This window comes from Mytilus californianus, unplaced genomic scaffold (genome assembly GCF_021869535.1).
Source record: "Mytilus californianus isolate M0D057914Y unplaced genomic scaffold, xbMytCali1.0.p SCAF_4, whole genome shotgun sequence".
Lineage (NCBI taxonomy): Eukaryota > Metazoa > Mollusca > Bivalvia > Mytilida > Mytilidae > Mytilus > Mytilus californianus.
Genome location: NW_026262690.1, coordinates 93,691,602 through 93,708,969, shown reverse-complemented (window position 1 = coordinate 93,708,969; position 17,368 = coordinate 93,691,602).

The following is a 17,368-nucleotide window of genomic DNA, read 5'->3' as shown; positions in this document are numbered from 1 at the left end:
GATGTGTATACAGATCTGACGCATTACCACTTTCACATTTACAAATATGCGGAAGAGAACGTTCAATTTTATACCCCTTTAAGAGGTGGATCATCACTATATATTTCCTCAGAAAGAATTTTCTTATACTTTGCCAAAATGTAGATTTTACAATGCTTTTTTACAAAAATAGAATAAAAAGTATGAGTCACCGTGCTATTTTTCAAGCTACAAGTCGTGCAAAATTACCCAAATTTGCATAGATTATTCATGAAATAACACTTTTTTGTGAATAAAAAATAATCTATGAGATAGAATTTTGAAATAAAATATGAGAAGATAATTTTTTTGTATGCTTTAAGAAAATAAAAATAAAAAATTGTGTTACCGAACTCGTTTTCTAGCTACAAGTAAAAAATGAAAATCTCATTAACATTCCTTTATGATATTTTTACTAAAAGAGTCATCTCCCCTTATAGTGGTAAGTTGAAAAATTGAATATAACAAAGGCAAACATTTGGTATTTGGTGAAAACTGTCTGAATACTGCAATGAATTATTTAAATTAACAGTCTTATACATTAATTGTCAATATGTCTCAAAACATGCAAATTCAAGGAGAGAACTAGATCGATTGTGTATTGCTATTTTACAATCCTAGATGGCGGTATACAGTAAATCTACCTTAAAGTGTATGAGAGAAAAAAATCTGTATCGAATCACTGATCACGTTTCGATCGTAAGATGATAAAAATTGTGTTTTCTCTGAGACTTCTTATATAGACAAAATGATAATATTCATTGTGTACCTAATCTCAGTGAGAAACATATAATATAATAGAATGTATATACTGGTTTAAGTCACACATGGGAAATAATATATTTACTACTATTCTAGAATACTATTCTCAGGTCACATTTAACAGGTTCTCTTTAATAATGAATCAAAATGTTAATTTAAAAAGCCTCACTACAACCGGGAACATGACTAAGCAAGAAAGATTTGCAGCACTAAAAAACATTTCTCAGTCTGTTCTAGACTGAACTTGAATAATTCACGGGAAGACCGTTCCATACAGTAGTATCTGCAGATCTTAACTTTTCTTATCATACCGGCTACGGTGTATGTTTATCACATGAATATTTTTCAAGATGTGTGTTTTTAAGAGAATAGATACAGTGTTTAAATTAAAATAAACAAACAGGTCGTGTTTTTTTTTTAAATTCCATTGTCTGCGTTTGCTCTGTCTTGAGATATACAGCGCCGGCAGGCATCTTAACTTTTCCAAACAGCTGTTCGTATAATCTCGAATGGCCAGTCTTCAAACGCACGCAGAACTTAGTACGGATTGTGTTCGAATGTCTCAAAAAGACAGCGATTCACAACAAGATATATTCCGAGTTTTATTTATTTGTCACAAGCGTTACTTTCATATCATTTTAGCGCGAACCAATAAAGTTGATGGTCCTATCCTATTAGGGTGCATCCGAAACGTATTAACCACAAGAAACATGCTATCTTATTTCGAATGAATTTGTCCCTAGTACATTGTATTACCACATTTGATGTTAAAGATAGATTAGTTGTTTGATTGATTGATCATTTTGCTTAACATCCAATGGCGACTATTTTATGATGATATCGATGACAATAGATCTACGCAACCATTCACTGTTTTCATACTTTAATGACAATTATAAGTGTGCAACCGTTATTTAAGGAATGACTGTAATATTTTTTCTGTCTATGAAGAAATAATTTAATTTTGGATGTAACGCGTCTTCTGATTGGCTGACGTTGTTTTGTTTATCAGCTCATAGACATAATTTTGTCATGTGACCGTGACGTCATCAACGTTTTTTCATGGTTTACTCCGGTTTAAAATGGAATTTAGAATTAAATTATAAGAAATGACTGTAATATTTTTTCTGTCTATTCGAAATAACATAAAAAAATGTGGTGCACATTTTAAAATAACCCGCTACGCGGGTTATTCAGTGTGCACCACATTTTTGATGTTATTTCTTCATAGACAGAAAAAATATTACAGTCATTCCTTAAATAACATCAAAAATGTGGTGCACACTGAATAAAGTGTGCACCACATTTTTTATGTTATTTCGAATAGACAGAAAAAATATTACAGTCATTTCTTATAATTTAATTCTAAATTCTATTTTAAACCGGAGTAAACCATGAAAAAACGTTGATGACGTCACGGTCACATTACAAAACTATGTCTATGAGCTGATAAACAAAACAACGTCAGCCAATCAGAAGACGCGTTACATCCAAAATTAAATTATTAAGAAATGATGTAAAATTTAAGTTTCAGATATGTCACGGCCTTTATTTGGTATATCAAGGATTTGTATAGTACAAATCCTTGGGTATATCGAGAATAATGATCGTGAAAGAATTAGCAATGGTGATCAAGTATTGACATCAGATCGTGAAAAGGATTTGGTATCGGATCGTAAAAGACATATTATTGAGAAGACACATGCAAGATCAGTTTTCAATTCAATTTATATAATCATAGGACAAAAATTGTTGAAAAAATAAAGATGTCTGTCAAGATGGTTGGACATTATGACCAGTATCTGAAAGAAATCAATATCTAAAGGAGCACATGAGATCATTAACAGTGTTTGTGGGGTTCTTTTTGCTCATACTTTACTCTCTATATGGTGTTTTGTGGACTTGTTTGTCTTTTTGTTGCCATGGCGTTATCACAATAACGATAAGTCTAGTTGGACTTTTTAAGTTTTAATTTTGAATGTCCCCTTGGTATCTTCCGACTCTTTCTTTAAGCATTCACCACTAGAGCATTTAGCATTAAAACGCACTAATGTGTCGTGGTCGTACAATCTTTATTCACGGCCAATTTTCTCGTTATAGTGAGTGAATGTCGTGTATGTATATGTAAATACTAGAAGTCCTTTGATCATAAAAACTTCCATGCATGAGGTCGAGGATCAGCACTCGAACGAAAGAATGTTACTTTTTTATACTACTCATTACTGTGACTTGACTGTTAGTATTGCTCTCCACCTATTGCAACTTATTCAAAATTCTGTCCAAATTGCAATTTGTTTTATAAAACCAAACTGTTCAACTGGTCAGAAATTGCTGATTGTAACGTATTGTAATTTTACATATATTTTACTGAATATAAAATGTTTTAATTCAAATGATGTCTGATTCTTATGAATATAGAAGACTTTTCGAAGAAAAATTGTATGAAAGCTTTGTTTGGACATTTTTATAGCAATTCAAAACTTCTATCCATCACCTTTAGCATGACAATAACACTAAAATTTCTATACAAACTGTTAGACTGATTTTTCATAATAACATTGAAGCGGAATTAAAGTCTTATAGGATTGTAAGTATGCTTTATTTTATCACCTTGCACTTTCACGACTTTACTGTGGTTTTCTACAGCATTTTGTTCAAATTTCTGACCAGTTGAACAGTTTGGTTTTATAAAATGAATTGCAATTTGGTCAGAATTTTGAATAAGTTGCAATAGGTGGAGAGCAACACTAACAGTCAAGTCACAGTAATAAAACCCGGAGATGTTGGTTACTTGTCAACGAAGCAGCAACTCAACGACATACAAACACAAGACATCTTTAGGTCAACAACAACCGATAGATGTCCTGTAATATATGTCAACGAGTTTCAGAAATAATGTGAACAAAATTATCAGGGACTAAAAAAATCTTCCATAAATTCACCCAGTGGAAAAATATGTGGATATGTATATAAACGCAAATAAACATGTTTCGAGGTTAAACTTGAATTTCGAGATATACTCACCGCGATACAGCCTTTTGCGCCGATGCGCGGCGTAAAGCAATCATCGACCGATCAATCTAAGCTTTTTGGGTTGTTTAAAATTTCGTATTTCGTGTGGTATAAAATGTTTCATATTAGAAAGGTATAAGTAAGTAAAAAATAAGCCTACTTCCGTATATAAATTTATTGGAAATAAAAACATTTTTGTCTGCAAGTTCAGATAATCATTGAGGATTAAGTAATATCTACTGTGTAGTAATTTTATCTGGGGATTAGCCATCTTGGGTCTAGGACAGTATTGTACATCATGAGTGTAGAAACTTTATCTCCTGCCTGAGGCCAATGTATGCTATGGTGAAATAAGGAAGTGGATTAGCCAGTTATTGGGAGGGACAATTAAGATCAGATTATTGCACGAACTTGGACATGCAGTCATTCAGCTAATTTCTCTGAAAGAAGAAACATCTTTTATATATTTGAAACTTGGAAAATATTTTGTAACTTTTTGCAAAAATCGCTGTGTATAGCTGAAGCTGAAATTGTGAGGTTGTAGTTGTTTTTTCAAAAAAGGAGGTTACTTATTGTATGCAGATTTGTGTGTGAGATTCAGAGGGCTGACTGCATTTAAAGACTTTGCCAGAGCTGATTTCCAACTACTTGTTAAATTCCAAAGATCTGAGGAAGGTCCATCTTTGTTGAAAGTACAGCTATATTTCAGGTAAAAGCGAACCTTAAATTATTTTATTTATAATTTCAATTTTTGCCTTTGAACCATGATCAGACGTGCATTAATTTTTGGTCACTTTTTTATTCATAGATTGGAATCATTTGTGTTTAAAAATGGCTGTCAGGGATGGTTTAATTTGGGGTTTGATGGTACAGACATTCAAGTAGAATATTTCGGTTTGGGTGGAAGTACGATTAGTCCGGGCCCAAAATGCGTTCAAAGGCAAGAATTTATCAAAATTATTGATGATTATAAGCCTCATTGTGTTTTTCTTCAAATTGGCGGCAATGATTTTTTCCGCTGAATCAAATCCCGCTAGATTAGCAAGAGATATAATAGTTTTTGCCGATTACATAATCAAATGCTATAATGTTCGTCACGTGATTATAGGTCAGTTGCTCCCGAGATACTCCGGGGGTTTAAAAGACAATTATAATAACAAAGTTATAGAGATAAACAAAGAGCTACGAAAAAATGTATATCAACGTTGTGATATTAGCTACTGGCAGCACAGGGGTTTTTGGAAAAACACTCGAGCACTGTTATCAAATGACAAGGTGCATTTAAACGCTATAGGTTTGGTCAAACATGCCAAGAGTATTCGTGCAGCTGTAGGTAGCCCAGCTCGAAATTAAATGGTTATTTTATCACTTTTGTTTGATATTGATGCAATTATCTAATATACAAAAATTTGATATGGAGGCTCTTGTCATGTGGTAACTTGACAAAATATTATGGGTATTTACTGAAAATATGGTACTCCATTACTACTTAATTTATATTATTTAACATATGTTTCCTCTGTCTTGCTTTGGTTTATTATGGTTGTGACACAAGAATGGTTGACATTACTAATGTCTTATATTTTTACATGGTTCAGTTACATGTTATGTTATACATGTGGATTAACTATTGAATCATTTTCCATGTACATACATGAGTATTGACTTTGGTTCAAGCAGAGGAACATACTAAATGGTTTATTACCCTATATGGTTGTGTCACAATAGGGTAAATTGGTTGTAAAATTTAATTTTACATGTTTTCTATACATATAATATTTGTAGTTCTGGAGTTATTATATCAGTATATATAAATTTCAAATTCAATATTGGTTGTGTCTATGTATTTATTTACACATGTATAGGCTTACAAATATGCCTAAAAATTTTTGGATCATAATTTCCTCAATTGGCCATATTAAGAAAATATTGTACTAACAATTAAAATAGTATACACATATATTTTTTTTCAATTCTTAATGATTTCAGTCAGAATGCCAAAGCAAAGAACAAAAAGGAAAGCTGCTCCCGGAAATTTGACTGAGGCGACAATTGGGGATGTTTTTGAGATGGAAACTACTGCTTTGCCGCCATTAAATAGACCTAGGGCAAAGAAACGAAGGAGTACTAGGACACAACCGCAACGAGCTGATTTGCCGGACAATATTATCATAAGTTCTTCCAACAATAATCTTCATACCAGTCCATCCGCTAATGACATTGCTGAAGCATTATTTGCAAAGTTGCCCAGTTCCGGCATTCAACTAGTAAAGGACAATAACGTGATGCCGACCAGTGAGATTTCAGCCATACTGAATCCTTCATCACAAACTGGTCATGCAAGCTCAGACAGTCTATGCAGATTCCATTTATTACAAGTATACCACCGTTGGCAACTATACAACATGACAACAGTGATGACCATGACTCATCATTAGCACTATTTCACCCTTATCATCGGATCCGGATGTAATACCTGGTGAGCAGTTCCACTCAAGCTCTGCTAATGTAGACACTCCCTATGCAGGTCATATGTTAAAACATTCTATACCAATAGATTTTCATGTTAGTTGTAAGCTAAAAGATGATGTTTGGGCAGACAATTATGTGAACTTTGCCTTTTTGCTGCCATCTAATATTGAGGAAGATTCCTCAACTTTGTTTGAAAATTTTAACATCACTATTTCAAATAAGAAAAACAAAAAGGAACTCCAATCAATTCATCAGTGGATGAATGCTTTTGACATATTTATGTCCATTTATTTAGGAAAGTCTTTGAGTTCTGCTTTGGCCTTGATAAAGTATGGTTATACTATTCGTGGTTTATGTAAATCTTTGAGGTTTCAAGCAGCTAAAACATATGATGAGAAATTTAGAAGGGTTAGAAAAATTCTACATTTGAGATGGGATACCATAAATGACGAGTTATGGAGGTCTGTATCTCTGATTGAACGGTCTAACAGTGTCACGTCTCAGGATAGGAGCTCCTTTATGAATACCTCTAAAAATACATTTCCAAGAAGGGTCCAACAACAATTTCAGTTCCCCATCGGCTATTGTTGGGCCTTCTGTAAGTCAGGGGAATGTACCTAAAAAAAACTGTAAACTTAAACACCAGTGTGTCCATTGCAGCAATAAACATTGTACCCTCACTTGTACAGAGGGACAAGTTAAACGAGCAACCTCTGCCAAAACTTCCTTCTGCGGTAAAAGTTCATGAATAGAATAAATATTTATCGGGTTACAATCAACAGTTGAAAGAGAAATTGATACATGGTTTTACACATAGGTTTTCAATAAATTCTTCTTTTTCAAGATCTGAATTCAATTTTCCTCGAAATCATAATAGCGCCAGAGAAAATCCAGTTGTAGTACAATCAAGAATTGAAAAAGAATTAAAGTTGGGGCGTATTAAAGGTCCCTTTAAAAATGCACCTTTCCCTAATTTTGTTTGTTCCCCTTTAGGGTTAGTTCCAAAGAAAGAGCCGAATTCATTTAGATTAATTCATGATTTGTCCTACCCTCAAGGAAATTCAGTTAATTCTGGTATTTCCCAAAATTTTCAGCAGTGCAATACCAAAATATTGAGACAGTTATAGAATTAGTCCAGTTGTATGGTTCACGGTGTCTAATGGCTAAAAGTGACATTAAAGACGCATTTCGCTTAATTCCTATTTCAGAAAAGGATCATCATTTATTAGGATTTCAGTGGGATAGTAAATATTATTATGACCCATCTCTACCGATGGGGGCATCCTCGTCCTGTCAGTTATTTGAAGCTTTTTCAACGACACTTCCATGGATTTTAAATGAGAAATTTCACATTCATGGGGTATCTCACTTACTTGATGATTTTTTCTTTGTAGGAAAGTTTGGTACTAATAATTGTTTGACAGCATTGCACACTTTTATGAGCCTTGCTGAGAAAGTGGGGGTTCCCATAAAAATGGAAAAAACAGAACTCCCAACAACCTGTCTTGTTATATATGGGATTGAAATTGATTCCGTACAGATGGTTGCTCGTTTACCTGATGAAAAAATTCAAAAAATTTCACTATTACTCAATAAATACAAATGTAAACGTAGTGTAACTTTAAGAGAGTTACAGTCATTATTGGGTCTTTTGAATTTTGCCTGTGGGGTCATTGTTCCAGGTAGAGCTTTCTTACGCAGATTATTTGATTTGACTATAGGTCATACATCTCCTAGGTCTAATTATGTGATGTCACATTCGACATAAATAGGATGCGATTGTGGCTATGACAATCGTCATCTTTGAAACAGATATTCCATAACGGTCAACCAACTCGTAATTGTGTCCGTAAAATTTATTTCAACTTCATCACTTGGAACCCTTGGTTTAATATCTTCCTTGTTAGCAGCAATCCTCCATCAAGGAAATCATGATAGGAAAGGCAAGCTCTGGAATATCTTATCAATTGGGAGATATATGATCCATATACAGGCGCTGCTGGGATGTTGCTCATAGAAATGGAGAGTTCACAATAGGGAAGCTGAAATCATCTCTTTTGTTATAAAGTTTTGTTTCAACCGACCATCATTGTCAAGATCTAGATGAAAGTCAAGGTGTGAGGCAAATTTAACTGTGTCTCTTGTATTCTTTTATTTTGAGTTCGATGGGATAGATAAGAAGAGGAGAACAGTTAGTTCCCATCGGAATATCTTTTGTTTGCTGAAAAACACGTCCTCCAGACGTACCAAAAATGGAGAGTATTATAAAATTAGGCATCTTGATAATGTTAGTTTCAGAGCATATTTTGTTTGAATCAGTGCTTTCTCATCACGTGGCGTCCGTCGTCCGTTAACTTTTACAAAAATCTTCTCCTCTGATACTACTCAGCCAAATGTAGCCAAACTTACCCATAATCATCATTAGGGTATTTAGTTTTTAAAATGTGTTCGATGATCCATTCTTGCCAACCAACATGGCCGCCATGGCTAAAAATAGAACATAAGGGTAAAATGCAAGTTTTGGTCTATTATCTTAAAAACCGCTATAGATAGAGCAGGGGCAGACAAGTTCACAATGTCGAGATTTATCTATTGTCCTTACATAAAAAATGTCAGACGACTTCTTTATAGGAGCCATTGCCCTTTAGTGACGATTTCTTACCAATTTGTTTACGTTTTTGCTTTAGTTATATTTAAAAAATTGTAAATATGGTAAATGGAAACTTAAATAAGCAACATGGTCAGCAAGACAAGATCTTCATATAGTCAAATGGAGGAAATCGTCTAACTACTCCTTATTGAGTTATTGCCCTTTAATGACGATTTGTGATAATTTTTTTGGCATTTTGCCTTATATCTCAAAAATTGTTAGAAAGTGTCCATTGTTGAAGATGCATCTGGCCTTGGTGAACGACACAGGGTCTTTAGAACCTCTGTTTGTTTTGTTATAAAGTATGATTTGTCCCTCCCTAAATCAAGACAATTGTATATACGTCGGCTATTATTTTTATGAGACAAAGTAAGATCAATTCTTTTAATTTGTTTGGAATGGGGAATACTTCGAGTTGTGTAAAAAAAAAAAATACCGAACTCCAAAGTAAATTAAAAAAGGGGGAGATCCATAAAACCTGACAAAAACAAACGCTCGAGACTATATCAACCAACGAAACGAATGAACACAACCTGTAAAGGGTCGAAGAGTCAAAAGTTTTTTTTTTATACAATTACAAGAGAAAAGAGACTTAGATTGAATGTACTCACAAAGATTCACGTCTGAGTTACACCGCCACCAGAGTATAGTTTCACAGTAACTCTGAAGCTCGTCTTTGATTGCTGATAAAATTGATGTCAATAGTTTACAAAGCGGTTTCATGGAGCACTTGGAAGACCAAGAATCAGATGTTGTTTTGATAGGTCTTTGCTGATTTTAGTTATAAATTGTAACTCATAACAATACAGAAACAGGTCCGCAATAAGTGGTGCACAGTTAGTCCCCATGGGAATTTCGATAACCTGACGATACTAGTATACGGAATCTCCATAGCGAACAAAAATGTTATCTAGTAAAAATTCAAGGGCAGTTATAGTATCAAAGCAGGTCTAATTGACATAGTTCTTTTGTTTGTTGTTACTAAAAAAATGACCTAAAAGAGTTTGGACATATATATTCGCATTCCGACTTTTTAAATGCCCATTTAAACAGGTGTGTGAATTTTTTCTTAATAAGATTATGAGGCAAAGTGGTATATAGGGTAGAAAAATCAAAACTTTGAACAGATTAGAAATCACCAATATAAGCATGCAATTTATCAAGTATACTTCCAACGAATTTTTGACACTCCAAAAGTAATTAATTCCACTATTTTCAAAGGCCTTATTTGAGCAATTTATTACCAGGTTTTTTATTGTACCAAGTGTACTAGTAAGTATAATAGATAGTTTAGTAGTGGAGCAATGGCTTGAAGACGAAATAAATCTATATTTGTAAGGAGGTTTGTGCAGCTTCGGAAGCCAGTACATAGTTGGAACTTTCATTGTATTTGGTTCTGCTTGTAAAGAGGTAGCTAAAAGTTTATGTTTGTTACAGATGTCATTTTCCGAAAATGGAGTCAGTTGGAATGTTGGTGAATTCGTGATTTCCTTTTGTAGAACTTCAATGTAAAATTTACGTCAAACAATAATGATATTGTTAGCAGCCTTATCAGCCGGGACAAAAACATATTCCTTGGCGAGTTCTTTCAGCTTATGTTTGATACGAGAAATTTGGCCATTATGGTTGTTGTTAGGAGTAAAATGATCTTTAAAATGTTGAATACGTATATCAACTATGTTCATTACCGAATTAAAAAAGAATCTAATGATTTCTTGTCAGCTTTTCCTCGTTTTATCCATTTAGAGCAGTAAGTACGGAGTGAGTCGTGGATGATGTTACGACACTCATTCCAATTAATAATTGACGGGGGACAATATTTAGGTCCTTTACTGAGGAATGATTTCAACTCTCGGTCACGAACAATGTTAAGGTCTCCTGTTATAACATGTACACTTCTTACTAGAAAAATTAGTATCTTGGCAAAAGCAGTCCAACTTCATGTTCCATTGTTGTTGGGTTTTTTTAATTGTCATAAAACAATGCTTGAATACTACAAAACGTTAGGTCACCTCATCTTGGTTTCATCTCCAAGATTTTTATTTCACTGTCTGGGAAAAGTATAAGTAACAGTCAATATATTATGTCCCAGTTTTTATACGTGTTACAAAACTACAATTATTCAGCCCGGTCGAGTGGTTTGTTGTTTGTAACTTTTTCACACAATTGTAATAACTGAAGTATTTTTGATGGCAATACTATTAATAATTCAAACAAGTGTTTGAATTGAGCGTCAAGTTTCTAATGTGGACTTTGTAAACTAATGGATAAAAGTTATATGAAATATACGATTGTTGGATATCAGTGGGTCATATATCTTGAATGGATTAATATTGATTCATTTGTTTACAGCTGTTTGAAACACAACTACAATGTTTAGTTCACTAACTAGCTAAATCTGTTTTATTCAAACCTTAAAACATGCATACAATTGGTGATGCATATGATGATGTTATTCTGCTCTGTTCGTGGCATTGTAATATGAAATCTAATTAGAAATACAGCAGCCAATATTAGAGTCCAGAAAGTTACGATCTCCGTATCAAACAGATTAGGTACTTTGACTTCATTCTTAATTAAACTTCTAAGTACGATTTTGTTGATACGATATCAGTTAGTATTATATGTTTGTAGTTGTGTAAATTATTTGTATTGTTTCTTTTTCTCCCTACCTTACCCTTTTTTTGTTGCACTGATGCATATAATATAATGAGAGTTGGGAAACCTTTTTTTTTGTATCTCTGAAACAAGTTAATGTTCCCGTCTGTAGTCAGAAATTTCACTAGATATTGGCTTTGGTTCCTAATGTTTGTACACCTAGGCACTAACTATTTAGGTTTTGTAGGGGTAATGTGGGCATATTTTGTTCTTCTTCTTCCGAATACGGGAGTAGACTCCCAGGTAGGAGTGTAAAACTTCCCGGAACTTGTGTGCTATGTACATATGGACTTAATCAAAATTAATATAATAAAGAAAAATAGTTTACAATAACATATATACATTATGTATAGTGGCTTGGTAGTTTAATAAGTTGTTGTGAGTCCTTCAAATGTTAGAGTGGATATGCCACTTTTGAAGGATTCCAGGGTGTCAGACCGTGACACCTATTGCTTCAGGTAGTGAATTCCAATCAGAAATAGTGTGAGGGTAGAATGAAAATTTGTAGAAATCTTTATTGGTTGCTATTTGCCTAAATTTATGCTTCCCCCTAGTACGTCTATCAGATTTTGATAAATTGTCCTTTGGAACTTCAACTAACCCCCAATTAATTTTATATAGCATAATTAATCTAGCCTTTTTTCTTCTAATTTGTAAACTTTCCCATTCAAAAGAATTTATCAAATTGGAGACTGCTCCAGGTGTTCTGTCTTTATAATCGTTATAGACAAATCTGGCTGTCTTACGCTGTATCTGCTCAACCTGAGTGATGTGTTGCTTTCTGTATGGATCTCAGACAGGGGAAGAGTATTCGACGACTGGACGGACAAGTGATGTGTATGTAAGGTTTTTAACCTTGCGTGTACAGTTTTTTTAAGTTTCTACAAGGAAAACCTAAGGTGGGGGGGGGGGGGGGGGGGGGGGGGGGGGGGGTCTCATCACGATTCACGAGTTGATTTTTTTGTCAATCACGATTCACAGAAAATAAATTTCCATGATCACGGATCACGAAAATAGCATGAAAAAAAAAAATCTGTAGAAAAACGGATCACGATAGCGAAAATGCGCCGATCACGAAGAACGAAAATAACCCATCAGGCCCCTCAGTCAAGATTATGGCTCATAGTTACGCCTTAATATTTACTGTCTTTTACTGATTCTAAAACATGATTGTACAATGTATAATCAAAAGCGAAAGGGGTTAATTTTTTTAGAAATATGTATTACGTAACACTTTTCAGGATTAAAATTCATTTGACAGTCCTCTTCCCATTGAACTAAACTAGATAAATCTTTTTGAAGTAATTGTGCATCAGAATTATTATTTACATTTCTATACAATAAGCAGTCATCTGCAAAAAGTCTTGCATTGCAAGTTACATGTTCTGGTAAGTTAATAATGTTGGGTCTAATACTGTTCCCTGAGGGACACCAGAGTCAACAGCTAATTTAGAAGATTTAACACCATTTAAGAGTACCTGCTGTTGCCTGTCAGCTAAAAAATCATTTATCCAATTTAAGTTTTGATTCCTAATACCGTAAAAATCTAATTTTTGGGTTATTCTTTGATGGGGGACTTTATCAAATGCTTTAGAAAAATCTAAAAGTATAACATCTATTTGATTACCATTTGCCAAAGATTTTGCTAGGTCTTGTATACTGATAATGAGTTGGGTCTCGCAAGACCTTTTACTCCTAAGGTAGCTACCATTTGATTTTTATGGGGGGGGGGGGGGGGGGGGGGGGGGGGCTAGGATGAAATTTGAAAAAAAAGGCAGGACAGGACTTTTGAGTTAAAAAAAAAGGCAGGATGAGCAACTTGGCCAAAAAAAAGGCAGGATGACAATTTATGTAAAAAAGTCAGGATAAACTAATAAAAAAAAAGGCAGGACAGGACTTTTGAGTTAAAAAAAAAAGGCAGGATGAGCAACTTGGCCAAAAAAAAGGCAGGATGACAATTTATGTAAAAAAAGTCAGGATAAACTAATAAAAAAAAAAGGCAGGACCGAATAGAGTGAAAAATAAAAAGGCAGGACAGAGATTACAACTAAAAAAAAGGCAGGACAAAATTTTTCATCCTAGCCCCCATAAAAATCAAATGGTAGCTCCCTAAACCCATGTTGACTGTCATTTAATATATTATTATTTGTAAGATGTTTTCTGATGTTGCTTGTTAAAATATGTTCCAAAAGTTTACAACATATTGCAGTTTATGAAACTGGTCTATAATTAATAATTGTTTAAATATTTTAATTCTCAATTTCTTGAAAAAAAATTGTTACAAAAGAGAAGTGAAAAAATTTACCATTGAAAATTAGAGTAGAAATGAATGCAACATTGTGTTTCAAAAAACATTTCTTGTTGCCATATACATATCATTAAAAAAAATTGATTGAAGTAAAAAAATGTGTCTCATGGGGAAAAAACAAAAGATAAATGGCCAATGCCTTGGGAGTTTGTTATTAGTGTCACTTCTTTATTGTGTGATGAATTTACTCACAAATTATTTAGACTCTGGGGGATTTTTTACGAATAAAGACATCATATGTAGCTCACTAGATGTCTCATAGATGCTTGTATCACACCTGTTTTCACATTGTAAGAATGGATTATTTGGTACTAAACTTTCAAATTAAAGTAGGCCATTTTTTATATACTTTTCCATGCTTTTCTGATTTTGGCTTTAGTTGGGTCAAAGTTTATAAATACATCAGGTACTTCATTTAACATTGTTGTCATCTAATACAAGGATGTGCACTTTTAATTGGTGAAAAAACTAGTATCTGTGCAAAAGAAGTCATATTTAACCTACTTTTAAAATTTCATAGGTTCTTTGGTATAAGGTTTTACCAAAGTATAAATCATTTAACCAATCCAAGTGGTTTGTGGTTTGGTATATGCACCTAATGCACTAGTATGCATTTTTTATTTAGTAATTTAGTGATAAATATAACAAACAAATTATATAATACAAGGACAAGTAAAGTCTGGGACATTTAACAATTTCCAAAGAAAATCATAAAGAAATAATAAAACAGTTGCAGTAATTTTTCCTTTTGTCCAAAGTAAACCACTTAAATTATATAATAGACCTGGGATAATAGAATAAGTATAAACTGATACTTGTCATGAAGATTACCCAATGAAATTGTTGTAACTTGTAAAGTACAGTGAGGATAATGTATGGAAATTCCAAAAAAAATAGCACAATGACACTTATCATAGAATAAGCTCAAGGTGATCATTAGAAATTAAAAGTGAACAAAAACCCTAGAAATTATTGATAATTTTTTTTTTAGCAAAACAGTAACTTTACCTTCTGCCTAAGAAAATACAATTTCAGCAAGTTCATAATTTTCTTTTGTTTTTAAGAATAGAAAAGACCTCTTACAATTTTTTTTTTAGCAAACAGTAATTTTACCTTCTGCCTAAACAAATACCACTTCAGCAAGTTCATAATTTTCTTTAATTTTTAAGAACAGACAAGACCTCTTACAAGATAATTGGTGTAAAATTGTTAGTTGAATAAAATCATAAAAAAGAGGCTTTATATTGATTTGGGACAGACACACATGCAGGTTTTGGAAGTAGTATCATGACAGGCACAAACTTAAAGAGGTTGTGACCCCTCAAATTGAGAAAATATCATTTTATGGCATAAAAGTCATCAAAAATTTAATCACTTCACGTCACTCTGTGAAATTACTACTATAAATCCAGAAATTATTGTGTGCATTTATTATTGCGATTTTTGAAGAACAACCAAAAATGCAACATTATTTATTGAGATTTCAGAAAAATCTGCATAAAGATAAATGTATCAGTTATTAGAATGCAAGTTCTTATTATTGAGATACTCAGCCAGTTGCATTATCCGCATTGATAAAAACCACGCAATAATTGCTGAATTTACAGTATATCATCCTTTAGACCTGTTTTTTTTTTTTTTTTTATTTCATACATATGTAGCTTTATCCATACTGTGGTGAAATAGCACTGTGGAATCCCATATGCTTCACATCAAACTTAAGAAAAAGCAAAAAAACTTGATGAACACTAAACCATGAGATGGAGACATAACCATCCCTTGTACATACTTTAGATATTTTATATTTTGATATAGTCTGTGGTTACGTTTTTATAAAATGATCTGCTTCACATCTACCTTCTCTCCAGAGTCTGATTAGCAGACAAGGCATGAAAATTAATTCAAAAAACTCATCAAATGAAATGTTTTTTTTTTTAAATTGTTTCTCTGCTCATATGTTCTACAAATGCATTACCTTTTTAACTATGATGTGTGTAATTGAAATATTGTCTGTATAAGTTTTCTATGTTAATATATGCATGGTCACAATTTTATCCAATGTTTTTAACTTAAATGTTGTCTAACAATATAAATATATGACATTACATGTGATTACAGCAAATTATACCATAATTTGTATTTAATATATATTTCACAATTTTCCTTTGAAAATGCTGTTATTAAGTCGGGAACATTACAGGTAATTTTTGTTAAACTGTTCTATTTCTTGTTTCAGTGGGCTGTTTTGCCTATTCTTCGATTACGAACCATAGCTTTGAGTTCATTTTTTTAAAGTAATCATCGATATTTTTTTAGGGTTGTCTTTTTTTATGATTAATTTACAACTATTGTATTGGGAAGTTTAAAAAGTAAGAACTACTATATTTAAGATAATTGGTGAACATCTAAATTGTATAAGAGTTAAAGCCACAACTAGTCAGGTACAATTAGTGAAGTAATAGTCAGATTAAAAGATTATTTAGGTCGCAGAAGGAGTTTAACTATTCTGCATACCCATCAAATCCTCTGGTGGTCATGTTTGTATTGGATCATCTTTTTTAAGGCAATAACAATAATTCCACGATTCTAATCCATTTCTTTTGTAAAGGATGTTTGCTGTTCTGTTTCAAAGTAACAAGCTTTTTAAAAGACTGTTATAAATTGATAGCCAAATTTTCAATGGCACTACATGGATAAAACCATAGAATTTCAAATTTCTGATAAAAAGACAAAAACATGATCACCAAACATCCTTAAGCTTAACGCTTTCTCAAGTATTTTTTGACTCTTTTTGATAATAGATGAACATGTGATGATTTGAAATGGAGCAATGTTTCTTTTTTTCATAGTAGTCTTTCTTCTAAGACAGTGACTGCAATGCTTAGTTGATAATCCAGGTTTGTTTGGCATAATTTACAATTTTTCTTTCAGTGCAATTGCAAATGCAGATTGTCTAATTTTCATTATTTGTCACAAAAATGCTTTAGAAACTTGTTACACTGATGTTTAAAAAAAATGTTAATATAATATGAGTACGGTGACAAATTAACTGCACATTCAGGGAAAGAACATCTTACTGTGATGGGAATATGAACACTGTGAACTAGACCAAAACCCTGTGCCAGATTTCGAACATGCTAGATCACCAGGTAACAATCATCAACAAGATATGTCAACTACCTGGACACATTGTTCTGACCAAGCGGAAAAGTCTTTGCTCTTAATCCAACATGCTGTGTGCTTAGCAGAGAAGTAGCAAATACAAATTTTCCAAGTTTTTAGTTTAACACTGCCAGGGATCAAAATCCATAACCCAACTCAAGGAATATGGATAACATTATTGTTTATAAATAAAAGTTATAATAAAATTACACCAATGACTGAATATCAATTGTTCAGGATTTATTGATTGTTTGTTGCTTAATGTCCAGTGGCAAACAATTGTTCAGAACACTGGTAACCAATCTCAATGTTTTGGTGTTCACTTG